We start from the raw sequence: 10,000 nt of genomic DNA on the forward strand, positions 1-10,000 counted from the left end.
TATTTTTTTTCCTTAATATGCTTGTTTACAAGTCTTAAGTAAACAGCTTTTATGCAAGCAATTTAAATTTATCATTTTAGTCTTTTCATAGTCTTTGTAATTATTTTAAGGTATGGATGATGGCTTTGAAGGTAAATCTATGATTTAAAAGGAAAACTTTGTTGTTTCTGTATTTAACTTTTTAAGAATTCTTTTTATAGCCTTAAGCAAACAGCTCTGTTAGAAGCTTACACATCTCAACCTTTTCATTTCAAGTTTTAACATTTACTTCAATATCAATCAATTTTAGTATCCACCATTCAACTTCTTCAGTATTTTTTTTCCTTAATATGCTTGTATACAAGTCCTAAGTAAACAGATTTTGTGCAAGCACTTTAAATTTATCATTTTATTCTTTTCACATAGTCTTTGTAATTATTTCAATGTATAGATAGTGGCTCTGGAGACAAATTTATGATATGGAAGGAAAACTTTATTGTTTCTGTATTTAACTCAAGTTTTTTTCATCAATTTTTTTAGTCTTAAGCAAACAGCTTTCGTACAAGCTTACACATGTTAAACCTTTGCATTTCAGGTTTTAATATTTATATCAATCAATTATTTAGTTTTTCTGTATTTTTTTACTTCAATGTGTTTGCATACAAGCCTTAAGCAAACAGTACTTAAAATTTATTATTTCAATTATTTCACATATTTTTAATTGGATGCTGATGACTCGAGACAAATCCATGATGTATAAGGAAAGCTTTATGTTGTTTACATCTGTGTTTAACTCATCTTTCTTCACCAATTCTTTTCCACTCTTTATATATATATATATAATATATATATATATATAACAAATGTATAAATATTTATTTATTTATAGTCTAAACCAAACAGATCTCGTACAAGCAATCTTAACTTTAATCTTAACAACATCTTAACTTCAATCTTTTCTAATGATTTGTAGATAGTTTTTCAAGTAAATTTATTTTAATGTAGATCCTGTCTAATTTTACTATTTTCGATCTGACTCCGGAGACAAATTCATGATACAAATCATTATTTCACATTCAATCTTCTTAAGAAAAAAAGCAATATTTTCATTTTATATCATTCTAGTTTTCAAGTCCATGGTTTCAACTTGATATATCTTTTAAAATGTGTTTAAAAAAAACATGGACAGTAGTCCATGGTTTTAACTTGATATCATTTTCCAATTGACTAAAATACCATTTTTTAAGGTTTTAAAAAAATACCATCATATTTTGCATCTTACATTAGTACGATTAATTCTAATTAATTCAGTTCTTTCACACTTTTTTAATTAGCTTATGATGACATCATTTTTCAACTCGTTTTTATATTCTTATTTATAATTTTTTCAATTATTTTCTTATCTTAATAGTCTAATATATTTATTTGAATATATATCATTCTATTTTATTTAACTTTTTGTACAAATGTAAGTTGAAAATATTTCTTTAATCGAAATATTTATATTTATTTAATTAATTTTTTATATATTTTATTAATCACTTTATAAATTTTTAAGAGATTCAAATTTCTGATCTCGAGATCTATATAAAATAGATAGAATATTTATATAGATCTATATAAAATTTATTTTTATGAATTCATTATTAGATTATTTTATTATTTATAATATTTAGTTCTACATTTATTCATTATTGATCATTTATTATATTGTGAGATTAATTTAGGTCTTTGTAATAATAATTAATTAAATACAATGTTATAGAAATTATTATCCAATTAAATCCATAATTTTTAATGCTCTTTTATGTCAAAAAGTATTTCATATTTTTAATATATATTCTCATTCACTTCTTTTGTATTATTTCTCTTGATTTAATATTGTTATATTTGTATATTATTTAATTGCTCTTTCAATTTCAATTCATGTTTGTCTCTATTCTCAATTATTCTATTTATTTTATTGTAAAAATTAAAGTTTTTGATGCCACCAATTTTTATATTGTTTAATTATTTTATAATCAAGGTTTATATATATATATATATATATATATATATATATATATATATAACTATTTTTGTTCGACGTTGAGACATATTTTTGAAATGTTAATTCGCAGCCAATCGTCGAAATAAAAGAGCAATAAATAGTGAAGTATTTATAGGTTTCGATACGTTTCGACACGCATCTGTGTCATCATTCAGCAATTTTTTAAACTATTTCAGCACTAAACAGTATCACACAAGAAAAAACACTCACCAAAAATTTAAACTAACATTAATTGAAAAATAAAACATAATAAAGTGAAAATTATTTTAAAAAAAGATACTTTATTTATTATGTTTTATTTTTCAATTAATGTTAGTTTAAATTTTTTATGAGAGTTATTCCTGGTGTGATAATGTAAAATAGTTAAAAAAAAAAATTGCTGAATGATGACGTATAAATAAATAGTTCATTATTGCTTTTGTATTTCGACGATTGTCTCCAAAATAACATTCATATATATGTAGGGTGGTCCTTAATATGGACATTTTTTAAAATTTCTTTGCTCCCAAGGACTCAAATGATTCAAAATTAACAAAAAAAAAATCGCTAAAAGTTTTAGCTCTTAATATCAACATTCAGATAGTCCGCAATGTAATTAAAAGTTTCGTATATTTTTTAATTAAATCGCGGACTATCTAAATATTAATATTAAGAGCTAAAACTTCCAGAAAATTTTTTTTTATTAATTTGGAAGCATTTGAGCCCTTGGGAGCCACAAAATTCGAAAATGTTCATATTAAAAACCACCCTAATACATATATATTTCAAACTTTTGTTTTTTTAACTTCTACATACGTTGCTTCCCATTATAAGAATTATATTTACAATTCTTAATCATTTCATTCTCTCATTTCAATCATTTTACCTAAAAGCTGTTACAGAGATAGTCCGCAATTTTATTAAAAATTTCGTATATTCATTGTTACCATATATCATTAAATAAATTTTTGCTTCCAAGGGCTCAAATGATTCAAAATTAACAAAAAAAAAATCTCAAAGTTTTAGCTCTTAATATTAACATTTAGATGGTCCGCAATTTAATTAAAAGTTTCATATATCTTTTTAATTGAATTGCGGACTATCTAAATATTAATATAAGAGCTAAAACTTTCAGAAAATTTTTTTTTATTAATTTGGAAGCATTTGAGCCCATGGGAGCAACGATATTCGAAAATATTCATATTAAGGACCACCCTAATATATATCAGGTTGTCAAATATCTCCCTTCCGCCTTTTTGTATTATAAACCAATAGCAAAAAAGCGGAAGGGAGATATTTGACAACTTAGTATATAATTCAAACTTTTGTTTCTTTTTTTTAACTTCTATTGGAATTATATTTACAATTATATACTTGATAACATTCACGTCATCACCATTTCATTCATTCATTTCAATCATTTTACCTAAAAGCTGTTTTAGCAATTTTATAAATGTGGTATAAAATGCGCAAGTTTTTTTTTTAAACCATACACTACTTTGGCGGTCTTGTTTATTTGTTTCAACAATATTTACAATTTCAATTGATCAAATGTTTCAGTAAATTTCATATTACTAAATTACTCATAATCATAATAATAAAATCAAAGAATATCCTTACAAAATTCTTGTAACAGTTTCACACAATTACTATTAACGCTAATCATATATAAGTACAACATAAATATTTTATACAGATTTTCTATCAATAATTACTAGTAGTAACTATCTATTTAATATTCAATAAAATCTTCAGAATTCATCAAATATTGTGTTTGCATCGTGATATATTTATGTACAAAATAAAACAATGTCAGAAAAATAAATTGTACAAAATTTGTATAAAATAGTCACAAGAATAAAAAATTGTGATTTAGTACAGATTGAAAATATTATAAAATTTATATTCTTTGGGCTAAGATTTACCGTTTAGTTGTTGGGCTTGCTTTTTGGCCTTGATCATGTCCACGAGCTCTTTAAACCTTCTCATACATTCTTTTTTGTTGCGGTCAGGGATACATTCAGCGATTTTGTCCCATCGATCGGGGGTGGTGTTGGGGTAAGTTTTTATAGCTTGTTCTAAAAGTTCTTGTTCTAGTTTGGACCAAGGTTTGGAGGTGGAGGTGGTTTCTTTCTTGTCTTCAGGAGCTTTGATGCCATTTTGCATATTTGTGCTAGTGGTTTTCTTTACATTTTCTATAATAGGTGTTGAGACACCGTTGGGTACTTTACCGTTTGTTTGTACTTTGGTGTCATCAGTTTTAACGCTTATTGTGGTATCATCAGTAACCCTGGCGTTCTTTTTATCCTTTTCAAAACTGTCGAAAGCAGCTTCGTTCGCCATTGTTTTTAAAGTGTTTTTACTAAAATCGGTGTTTTGCAGAGACTTGGCTTTATTCAACACGTCTTTTGCAGTTACTTTGATATTATTTTGAGGTGCGTGTTGGTTTAAAAAGTTAGCTATAACTTCCCAACGTTGATTCGTGCCAGCAGGGAACAAATTCACAGCCTTGATGAGCATTTGCACCAAATCCAAATTCCATTCCAAAACAGCATTCGAAGACTTACCGTTTGTTGTCGCTTGTTTAGGAGCAGCAGGTTCAAACAGAGCCTTTCTCTCAGCCTCCAGTTTTTCCTCGACATCTTTAGCAGCTTTGATAAATTCCTTTCTCCCTTTGGCTGTGATTTCTTTAGTGAGATTTTGTAGTTCCAATGTTTTGAGCATCTCGCATATTTTTTCTACGGAGGCCATGTGTTCGATTTTTCATTGGGGTCTGTCGAGTAGTAGTCGTTGGATTTGCATAGATCCCTGAACGTTTTGCGTTCCTTTTTGAGGGCGCGCTTTTGGGCCTCTCTCTCCATACGAATGGCGTCGATTCGGGAGCGCTCCGCCGCTTCGGCCCTGTCTTTGGCCAGTTGGGCCTCCTTGAGCAACCTCTCTTCTTCATCCTTTCTGGCCTGGGCAGCATCCTGGGGGAGAAGTAAGAATCACACTTATACGTTAAGAGTTTTATAAATTTACCGAAGCAAAGCAAAAATATCAAAAATAATTTAAGAAAAAGAGACTCCAAGCAAAAATTAAAATAGTTAAAAAAAGGGACTATTAACGAACAAAAATAATACTAAAATTAATTCAAAAAAGAGACTCCAAGCAAAAATATCAATGAAAATTGTTAGAGAAATTGATGTTTTCATCTGAAAATCTGACTTTGTAATTTTATATTTTTTTAGAAAACAAAATTATCAGAACGAAAAACAAATAAACAAAATAATAATTTAATCAATTATAAAAAACTTACCACACAAATTAGTAAAAAAACTAGTGAAAAATGGCATCGTGCCTTAAGAGAAATTGTTGGAGCTTCCCTTATAGTAATGAAATATTCAAGAATATTATTATAAAAAAATTAACTTCAATTATTTATATTGAATAGACAGATCATAAGATCTTACTTGTAAAAGTAAATAAACAAAACTTAAACAAGCGGAGTTAGAATTGAAGGACCTTATTAATCACGTGATCGATTCTTTGGGGATTTTTGGAAAAGTTCAGAAATGTTTTTGTCTGAAAATCAGATTCGCTATTTTTATTTTTTTTAGAACACAAAATTATCAAAACGGAAAACGAACAAACAAATTATTAAAAACTAGTGGTGTATGGCATCGCGCCTTAATGCCAATTGCTGGAACTTCCCTTATAGTAATGAAATATTCAAGAAATTTACTATAAAAATTAACTTCCATTATTATTCTATAGACAGATTATAAAATCTTATTTGAAAAATAAATAAAACTTAATCCAGCGTAGTTACAATTGAAGGACCTTAGGGGACGTCCATCAATCACGTGACCGATTTTTTTGAAGTATTTTTGTACCCCCCTGCCCCTTGGTCATATGTGGTGATATTTAGAATTAGAGACAAATTGTATTTTTTTTTGAAAATGTTCAGATTTTTTTTAAATTCAGGTAAAAAATGAATACAGGTGATATCTTACTACTCCCCTTCCTCTCCCTCGTAATATTTCACAATAATTAGTCAACCCCCTCCCTTACCCCAAAAATTAATGGACTCCTAAATTATTGCAATCGCCCAAAAATCGAAATTAAAATTTTTTAAATATCTTTACGTTTCAGATGGTTTTGGCCTTAGAAAAAATGGATGTGTGTATGTATGCACGGATACAATTTTTCGTCCACAAAAACAATTCGATTGCTATTGATAGGGAGATGTGCTGATTAGTTTTTGACAAAGGCAGGTCCAGCCGTTACGGAGATAAGGGGCAAAAAGTGCAGAAAATAGATGCTGTAATTAAGTATTTGAGAACGAGAATATTGAAAAAAAATGAATTGAAAAAGGAGACTGTGCTTCTTTGAAAATATCTTCTATGAAAACAATAAAAAGTGACTCTACTGACGAGCAAAAATGATAAAAAACGAATAGAAAAAGAGACTGTGATAACGAGCCAAAATATCAAGAAAAAAGATAAAAAAGGGACTCTACTGTCGAACAAAAATATTAATAAAAGTAAATTGAAAAAAGGGACTGTGCTAATGATCGAAAATATCAAGAAAAAAGACAAAGGGTGGACTCCTGACGATCAAAAATAACAATAAAAAGATAAAAAAGGACTCTACTGGCGAGCGAAAATATAAATAATAATTAAAATGGGACACCAAGCAAAAATATCAATAAAAATAGTACTACAAATAGACTCTACTGACAAGCAAAAATATAAAAATAATTTAAAAAAAGGGACTCCAAGCAAAAATATCAATAAAAATAGTTCAAAAAAGGGACTCTACTGACGAGCAAAAATATCAAAAATAATTTAAAAAAAAAACGACCCCAAGCAAATATATAATTAAAAAAAATAGTTCAAAAAAGAGACTATACTGACGAGCAAAAATATTAATGTAAGAATAACAAAAGAACTCTACTGACGATCAAAAACATTACTAAAAATAATTCAAAAAAGGGCTGCACTGACAAGCAAGAATATCAAAAATATTTCAAAGAAGGGACTCTACTGATCTTAAGAATATTACTAAAAATATTTTAAAAAAGAGGGACTCTACTGACAATAAAAAATAATACAAAAATGGATTAAAAAAAAAACGACTTCAAGCAAAAAAAAGAAAAAATAGTCCAAAAAGGGACTATTGATGAGCAAAAATAAAATATCAATAAAGAAGATAAAAAAGAGACTCTACAGACGATCAAAAATATCAAAAATGATACTCAATTGTTCTCAAGAATATTAATAAAAGTAAATAAATAGAAAACTCTGCTAACGATCAAAAATAATTCAAAAAAGGACTCTACTGATGAGCAAAAATTTCAATAAAAAGATAGATGACTGCTAATGATAAAAAATAATAAAAAATAATTCAAAAAGAGACTCTACTGACAAGCAAACTATCAAAAATGATTAAAAAAAAGGAATCCAAGAAAAAACATCAATATAAAATAGTTCAAAAAGGGACTCCAACGACCAGCAAAAAAATTTAAAAAGAAGGACTCCAAGATAAAATATTAATAAATATAGTTCAATAAAGAGACTTTGAGAGATTAATAAGAGATTAATATAAGAGTAAAAAAAGAACTCTACTGACTAGAAAAAATATTAGTAAAAATTGTTTGGAAGAAAAATCCCTGCTGACAAGCAAAAGGTAATTTATAAAATAGATAATATTACTAAAAAAAATAATTAAATATGGTAAACTTATCTCACAAATTATTTAAAACAAATAACATATTAAACAAATTATATACTTGATATGAAAAAATAAATAACATTCAAAAATAAACATTCTTGGTTTTATTATTATTTGATTAGTTAGTTAAATTAATGATTGTTATATACAAGATGTTTGTTTATTGCTTCTAATTTGTGTGATCAGTTTCTTGCATTTTATTTTCATTTCTATTATTTATATTTACATTTAGTTATAATTGTTTAATATATATTTTTTTCTTGATACAGAGTCATGTTAGATAAATAAATAAATTTTATATATTTGTATATTATGTTATTTGTATTCATATACTTGTCCATTAAAGTAGAGTCTAACTGGGACTCTAAATATATGAAAAACTTTATGTATTTAATATATATATATATATATATATATATATATATATAAAATTTCTATTCTTTACCTGTTTTGCTCGTTTAGCAGCCAATTTCCTATCCTTCTCCTCCTGTTTAAACTTAGCTATCCTCGGATCATTATTATAAGCCATATCGACCAGAGATCGTATCCTGGCCATCTCCTCCTTCTTTTTCTTCGCCCTCACAGCTTTGTTTTGTTTCTCAATCCACCGCCTCTCCTCTCGATCCTGTCCACGCTCCTTCTCTTCCTCATCATTGTAAGAAAATTCCCTCCAAGATTCAAAATTATACCAAAACGAATAAAACTTCTCCACTTCTTGCCTGCTTGTATTAGCATTACCTAATGGTGGTACATTTTTCTTCTCGGACCATCTAGCGTTTAGTTTGAAATACTTGTTGAAGACTTTGTAGAAGTCCTGTTTAATTTCACTAGCCGTAGGGAGAGAGTCGTCGAATTCAGGATCTACAGAGTCGTATGATCTACGTTTGATTGGAGTGCCTAAGATTTCATAAGCCCGAGTAATGCAAGTGAAATAATCATCGTCCGGCCTGATTTCTTCACCTTGACCCTTCCGTTTGTCGGGGTGGTGTTTTAATACTTTTTTCCTGTAAGCGCGTTTGATAATATCATCGGTGGCTTTTATCCTAAGGTTTTTGATACCTAAAACGGCATAGTGGTCTTGATCTTTCCATTCTTTAGGGTCCAGGCTTCGCAAATAATCGACATCATCTTCAAACACTATCTCTTGTTCCGACAAATCGTCCTTTTCCTCTTCGACAACTTGGGGCTCCGCAGGGGCTACATATGGCTTATGGATTAAAGATATGTACCATGTAAAAGCGTCGCCCAGAACGTCGACATTTCTCTGAAGATAAGGTTGATAGACAGCAACCACGTTACAGGGCACAATTTTTTGCTGTGCCATATTTCTGGCATTAAAACTTAACTAACTATAGGTTAACATAACCTCGCACGTGGTTCCAAGTAGAATAGTCCGACAGCGGTTACGAATGTATTTGCTGACTTGCCAATTAATAAGAATGTTCCGTATTACACTAATTAATATCACAGGTAAGCGACGGGACTCTCAATCGTTTTATTTTCAGAATAAGCTGAAAATATACCTTTTAGGCTTTTCCCTTGCTGCGAGAGACTGACTGACCGAATGAAGCTTGTCACTTGTCACTGTCAACCGAGCGCCATATTGCGGACACAAAACGGCGCCAAAATTGAATTATTCAAAGTACAAATTGATTCACTCACGAACAATTTGTACGCCCTTGTAAATAGAATAAAATCATATATTGCGACTACATTTTGACATTTCGATGCATTTGTTTTTTTAATTTTCAGTTTAATTTAAATTTAATTTTGTTTTAGTTTTTTAATTTTCAAACTCTGCCGAACCGTAACGAATATATTAAAAAAAATATTTAATTGAATTTTGTCTTAAAAAAGGACTAAACCGTTAACTAAAATTTTTCTTAGAAAGTGGCGCGAACTAAATATAAAAATACCCAAAACTAGAAAGATCTTCATTTATTTTTATATACTTTAGCTTGCTTGGGTGCGTTTCTAAAAAAAATTGAAGTCAAAGTTCAAAATATTAAAGGCCTATGAGAAGTGATTTATTTGTAAACTGTGCTTATGAAATTGTAGTAAATTTATATCTAGTTTTATGAAGCCAATCATAAAAGAGTGCTCAATATAAAATTTTTGAATTATTTTAAAAAAATGTCCCAAATTCATGTATTTCAAATACGCATAAAACGTTGGGGTTAGTTCAAACTATTCAAAAATTTTGTATTAGGGTATATAACATAATTTATATGTAACTGTAGTAAATTTTAATTAGTTTGTGCTAAGCAAATTAAAAAA

General features: G+C 28.3%; 1 pseudogene; it reads right to left on the reverse strand.

Annotated features, from left to right (window-relative positions):
- Nucleotides 1-3,792: 3,792 nt before the first annotated feature.
- Nucleotides 3,793-9,264, reverse strand: LOC113363507 (annotated as a pseudogene).
- Between the last annotated feature and the right edge of the window lie 736 nt (nucleotides 9,265-10,000).

This window comes from Ctenocephalides felis, unplaced genomic scaffold, assembly GCF_003426905.1.
Source record: "Ctenocephalides felis isolate EL2017-DRISC unplaced genomic scaffold, ASM342690v1 CF-g0.4_SCAFFOLD_00845, whole genome shotgun sequence".
NCBI classification, from domain to species: Eukaryota; Metazoa; Arthropoda; class Insecta; order Siphonaptera; family Pulicidae; genus Ctenocephalides; species Ctenocephalides felis.